This window comes from Siniperca chuatsi, linkage group LG9 (genome assembly GCF_020085105.1).
Source record: "Siniperca chuatsi isolate FFG_IHB_CAS linkage group LG9, ASM2008510v1, whole genome shotgun sequence".
Taxonomy (NCBI): Eukaryota; Metazoa; Chordata; class Actinopteri; order Centrarchiformes; family Sinipercidae; genus Siniperca; species Siniperca chuatsi.
In genome coordinates, this window is record NC_058050.1 from 26,077,318 (window position 1) to 26,084,010 (window position 6,693).

Below are 6,693 nucleotides of genomic sequence, written 5' to 3' on the forward strand. Positions count from 1 at the left end.
TCATTAGGGAGCTTTTGCTGGTAGGCGTAGTTTTGAACTTTGGACAGAGGCAGCTAGCTGTTTCCCCCTGCTTCCAGTGTTTGTGCCAAGCAAAGATAATGGCTTCCCAGATCTAGCTCCATACGTACTTTTTTCAAGTAGCACATCATTCAAACAGATATAGTCAGATTCAATAAAATTAGTTTGTAATGTTGCAAGCTAATCTGAATCATTCCAGTGCACCCGCAGTACCAGTTATTAACAATGCTATCAAGCAACTAAGTCAGTGGTTTCCATTTCAAAAGTGTATTTGCTCATTTACAAATAATGGAACTGGTTATCTGAACAAAGTTGTACTTAAAGATGTGGAATCAGCTTTGTCCAGAGTCACTTTCCTGCACGTATTGTTTCTTTGCACTAAATGATGTATTCAAACACCATTTTTATTGTAGGGCCATTTCAGTGCCTTTAATCACCCATACTAGCCCTCACATCACTCTAAACTTTAATTTAAAGTAACAAAATAGATGCCATAAACTGCTTACCAACCACCAGTATCAAAGTATAAAATGAGATCACAGAACTTACCCCATAACACTGCGCACTACATATCAGAAGGCAGGTGTAGGTTATTTAAGCTGTCGTTATTTAGTTATTTTTGTGGGTCCGCAACATTAAAAACCCCAAGGAATATACCATGCTGTATGATGATGCAGTCATGAGGCACTAGTACACTTTTATTATTAACTGTATTTGTAGCTCTGATAATGTAATCAAAACATCCACATGATGCCTCTTTATTGGTTTCGCATGAAAACAATATCAATCTCCGCCAGTGAATAATCCACAGCTGAAATCAAATTTGTTTGTCTCTGTTGAGATGAATAGTATTTCATAAAGTGAACAAACCTCCCCATTATTCCTACTTCAGTGTGCGTGCCAATGACATTACACTGTATATTACTTATCTGGAAAAAATAGGCTAGCTGAGAGACATTATGCATATGATAAATAACGTATTCAGTCAGAGCGACCATATTAGGGTTAGCCATATGTTAGATATGTGTGTGCGTATGTGTGTGTGTGTGTGTGTGAGAGAGACAGAGAGAGAGAGGTTGGTGAGGTTTACAGGTCTGATGTGTTTCAGTGGGTTATTACAGTGGAAGAAACTTGGTAAACACAGAGCAGGAAAGAAAATGAATAAATGCATCATGTGTAAACAGCTGCAAATAGGTGATCTGTGTGTGACATTACAAGGCTAAAATTTTGCCATGACACAAAATAAATTACATTCTCTTCTTCACTGTAACAAAACCATGAATCACACTGCACAGTCTCTGAACCTTTTTGGAGATTTTTTAAAAGAATGTTGTAAATGGCAAATGGGATGAGAGAAGGAATGATGTGTAAAAGGCGGTGAGAGGATTTGAACACATCAAACATGTACAGTTTCAAGAAACTATTCATCCGTATTGCTAGTTTACTTTAGGATCAGCTCAAAGGGCTGCTGGGAGTTTGGTTCACTGCCATTATATCACCTCTATGGCACCACTGGTCAGCATTTCTGTCCCTATAGGCCTTTTTCACGTCAAATATTTCTACACGTTATTTAGAACAGGTAAGAATACTTGAATAGAATGGAACCAACGTTAATGATATTAGTTACATCTGCACTTGATTTCCCAAAATTTATAGAGGACCTATTATGCTCATTTCATTTCTCTATATTTTCATTCTGGGATTCCACTAGAGTAGCTCTGCATTATTCACAGTTCAAAAAATTCTTATTTATCTTACACTGGCCCTTTATGCAGACTCTCAGTTAATCTTCTGTCTGAAACAAGCCTTTTTAGCTCCTGTCTCTTAAATATGGACCCCCTAAAGGCCATGGCGAGAATTTTTTTGAGGACTACTTTTGTGATCCCTCGCAATATGTTTTGAGTTACCTTGCAATATATGTTGCGTTCTCTCGCAATACTTATATGGGCGTTCTATGACTATATTAAAAAAAAAATGGGAAAGCTGTTTGACATTTAATTTTCAAACTTGTAACCTGCTGTACATTGGACAATTTTCAAATGTTAATTCAAATTTGACAATGAAAATGAAATACAAACAATGTGACCTGATTTTCCTAGAAAGGATCATAACATCAAGTTAGAACAATAATAAAAAAGAAATGCATATAAATATCCACCTTGGCCTCTGTGCAGAGCACACCTTGAGTGCAGCCTCTGCAGCAGACTCAAGGAGACATCTTCGGTGTACCAGGGGTGTGTGTGTGTGTGTGTGTGTGTGTGTGTGTGTTTTATCTCCTCTTTTTCCTCATCTCAATAAAAGTTTTGGTTGTATCAGCACAAATTAGCATTGATGGTACCTAGCTAATCTCACACAGCTGCAGAATGGAGCATTAGGGAGAGGGTGCAGGGCCCCGGCCCATCTGTGGAGGGACCGACTCACGGTCCCCTGAAACCAACATCACTTTGGCCTTGTCAGATGGTCCCTGCAGTGTAGCTTTATGTGTGTGTGTGTGTGTGTGTGAGAGAGAGAGAGAGCGACAGAGGGAGTGTGGCGCTGGTGTATCTGTGTATTTGTTTGCTTGTGTTGCATTAACTTACAGAAAACCTTGTGTGTGAAATTGCAGACTTGAATGTAGTGAGTTGCTGTAATGGTGGATAAGCAATTCTCTGAAGACGCTTCCCCCTCTAAACAGCTGTGATCAAGGTACTTTTAACAGAGATGACAAATTATTTTACTGTACATTTCTCATGAATTACAGTCTTTCTACTTGAATTGTGTCCAGCATTGTCACTTTTCTCCCCCATCAGTCCCAATACGCTAAATTTTGTTCTTGTCAGCTCCCTTCCTCTCCATTCACCTCTGCAGTGTCCCTTTTGCTTTTTACCAAGTGGCAGTCTGATGTATGTAGAATAGTTTGAGGTCTGTCATCTCTCTTGTTCTTCAGCGTGTCTGTCTCTGTCTCTTTCAGTGGCCTGTGCCCTGTCATGCTGCAAATCAGCAGCTGTTAGCGTTTTCAGACCAGAGCAAAGAGTTAGAAAATTAAGAATGATCGTTCCATTTCAGTTCACCATAATGAATGGTTGTTTTACATGCTACACTTACTTGACACTTCTGATTAATGGTGTCATAGAAATACATTTTCAATACAGTGGATGACATGCAGAAAGCTGATGTGTTACCATGGTGAACTTTCTGATGGCCGTCTTGTCGGTCTTTGCAAATTTGATTCCCATCCATCCTACTCACACAGTAATGACATTATATTAAAATTCAACAGCACTGTACCAGGAAGTGGCCTCTCTACCCATTCTACATCTATATTCCGGACAGCAGTTCTGTTTAAGCTGTCTCATGTGTCTGTCTGAATGTCTCCATGTCAGACCTCAGATGGTACAGAAGCCCCTCTGAGTGCGGCGCCAGTGGCTGGACAGTCCAGACGATAGCGGCTGATACCCTGTCAACACTGACGGCCATGTCACCAGCACAAAAGAACTATCAGTGCAGCTGTGACACACTGATGGAAAATTAGTGTTTCATCTATACAGAGGAAATACAAAAATGTGATTAATAAACTCCACATAAAAATAACTCTTAAATCTTTTAACTTCTCCTCTTCTTGGCTGGTCCAAAAAGCAATTAAATAATTGCTTCTGGTTGAAACCTTATCCCAGTGATTTATATGAAAAGAAGTCTATGGTACCATTAAGAAAAATATTAAAGATGTCCTTTATTGGTGTCACGGATATGCTCCACCGTCTGCTAATGAAGCACACCTGCTCCCTATCAGCTCCTACTCACAGCCAGCATATAAAGCCCAGCATTCACCTCAGCCAGTGGTCCAACTTCATTTGGTACATGGACTCCCCATGCGACACAGCATGTTTCCTACGTCCCTTCTCCAGCGTTCTCCTTCTCCAGCGATCTCCTTCTCCAGTGATTTCCAGCCCAGCGAGTCTTCCCTCCAGCAGACTACTGTGGCTTTATCCATCGACGCTAGACAAGCAGCCCACAAGGCCAAATCCATACCGGGGCACCCATCTGGCTCGAAGTGGTCCACGCAGTCACCAGATTGTACGCCGGCCTGCCAATCATCAGCCAACCAACCAGCTACTCGCCTGCACCACTGCCCAGCTGCTCACCTGCACCACTGCCCAACCTCTCGCCTGTATTGGTTAGCCGACCTCCAGAGGGGTGCTGCCTTCGCCGCCAGCCTCCAGAGGGTGTCCACCTTCGGCACCGGCCTCCAGAGGGTTCCCACCTTCGCCTTTGCCTCCAGTCTCCAGAAGGTTCCCGCCTTCGCCTCCGGCCTCCACAGGGTCTCCGCCTTCGCCTTCACTGCCGGCCTCCAAAGGGTCCCCGCCTTCGCCTCAGGCCTCCAAGGGGTACCAGCTTTCACTGCCGACTTTCCGTCTGGCCGCTAGATGACGTTGTCACGGACCTCATGCTGTGAGATCCACACAAGGCCAGTCCCCGGGTCGTCCGACCGAGGTCCTCAGCTCCGTGCCAGGCCAGTCCCCGGGTCGTCCGCGGGAGGTCCTCAGCTCCACCCTGGTTCAGCTCCCGGGTCATCCGCCAAAGAGGTCCTCCGCAACACCCAGGTCCAGGCTCTGGGTCGTCCGTCTGAGGCTCCCAGCTCCGCACCTGTCCAGGCTCCGGGTCGTCCGTCCGAGGCTCCCAGTTCCACACATGCCCAGGCTCCGGGTCGTCCGTCCGAAGTTCCCAGCTCCTCACATGCCCAGGCTCCGGGTTGTCCGCCCGCAGTTCACAGCTCCGCACATGCCCAACCCACGGCCGTCCGCCCGGATCAACCTGCTCCCTGTGGTGGAGGACGACCACCCACGTCGGTGGGGTTTTTCGGCCCTCAGGAGCTGGCCGTGGGAGGGGGGGGGTACTGTCACGGATACGCCAGGCTACACTGTCTGCTAATGAAGCACACCTGCTCCCTATCACACTCCTGCTCCCTATCACACTCCTGCTCCCCATCAGCTCCTAATCACAGCCAGCATATAAAGCCCAGCATTCACCTCAGCCAGTGGTCCGACCTCATTTGGTACAAGGACTCCCCATGCGACACTGCATATTTCCTGCGTTCCTTCTCCAGCGATCTCCTCCTCCAGCGATCTCAACGCCAGTGAGTCTTCCCTCCAGCGGACTTCCCCATCTCAAGACCTGCAAACCTGTCTTCACCTCCTGTAATTTAATAAAGCACCATCTGTCTCCATATCGGTGTCTCCTGCCTGTCTGTCTGTAACAATTGGATCTTTTTCAGATAACGCTTCTTTAAGAAAATTGAATAGCAGGACACAAATATTGGGCTACTGTAACTGAAAACATGCAGTTAACTGCACAGGCATACACTAGGTTCGAAAAAAAATTCAACGCTTTAGTTTCACAAGATAAGAAGATTGACTTAAAAAAACTGTTATGACAAAAGGTTGAGAAATGGTTGTCATCCATCTAATCCCTCTCTTTGCTTTCTTTTGTATATCTTTCATTTATGGACTATAATATGCTTAACATATTTGTAAACCAAACATGTATGTTGCTGAATGTTTACTGTATGTTGATATGATGGTGCCTGGCAACAGTGCCCCTAGTGTAGAACGATCTCTATAGGCCACATGCTGAACCACGATCTTTCACTCGTTTTCTCTCTGCACTACTGCAGCACTGGATACTTTTTGGATCAGTGTCTTTGTGCTGTAACTGTACTGATGTACTTTACTTACATCAAAATTTTATTTGCGGACGACAAAAGGCTGTTTAAAAAATGCAGTGCAGCACAGACACTCTAGTGCGATAAAGATTTAGACAAAATAAATATACCAAAAACTAAATAAGCACTATATATTTAAGCCACACTACTGAGGGCCTTCTGCTGGGATTTTAGACTTCTCATCTTGTTGTACATCATCACCCACAATCACACAGTTCTATGGAAGTGAAAAATGTTCAGTAGACCTACGCTCTTCTGTTGCAGCAGCTCCACTGGACCAGTTTGGCATTGCGTATATCATTTTTCCTTCACACTTCTTCCCCAACAGTCCAGGTATTCAAACCAATGCCCTTCATGTGCCCAGACTGAGGCTAGATTAGATCTTCAAAATAAAAGCATTTACACCAGTTCACTACTACACAGATGGTCGATTGCTGATTAGGTGCTAAAAAGTTCACCCTAAACGAAACATCACTTTAAATTTGGTTTGCAGACCTCTTTCACCGTAAAGTCTCCCTTCCTCTCTTCTCCTCCCCCCTTACCCTCCATCCTTGCTCAGCCCTTCACCATCCACAGAGACCATTAAGTTAATGAGACCTGAGGCAGGGGCGGCTGCAGCAGGCTGCTCTCTCTCTTTCCTCCCCCCACCACCCCCTCTATCGCTCTCTCTCTCTCTCATCCTCTCTGTTATTCTTTCACTCATGTTCTTGCCATCTCTTTTTCTTTCCATCTCCTTCCCCTCTTTCTGTCTGTAGATTTATTATTGGAAGCCTGTTGTCGTCACCAAACTTGTGCCACAGCAGCAAAGCTCTGCTACTCGGGCGGCTCAGGGGACAGACATTTCATTTCCGCCCTCTTAACGAGTTGGTGGTGAGTGTGTGTTAATATGTGTGTGTGCGTACGGGAGCTATGATGGGAGCTGGTTGACAGATGTGTGTGTGTGTGTTCAGGGTTCATCGTTGTCCTCCTCCTCCTCC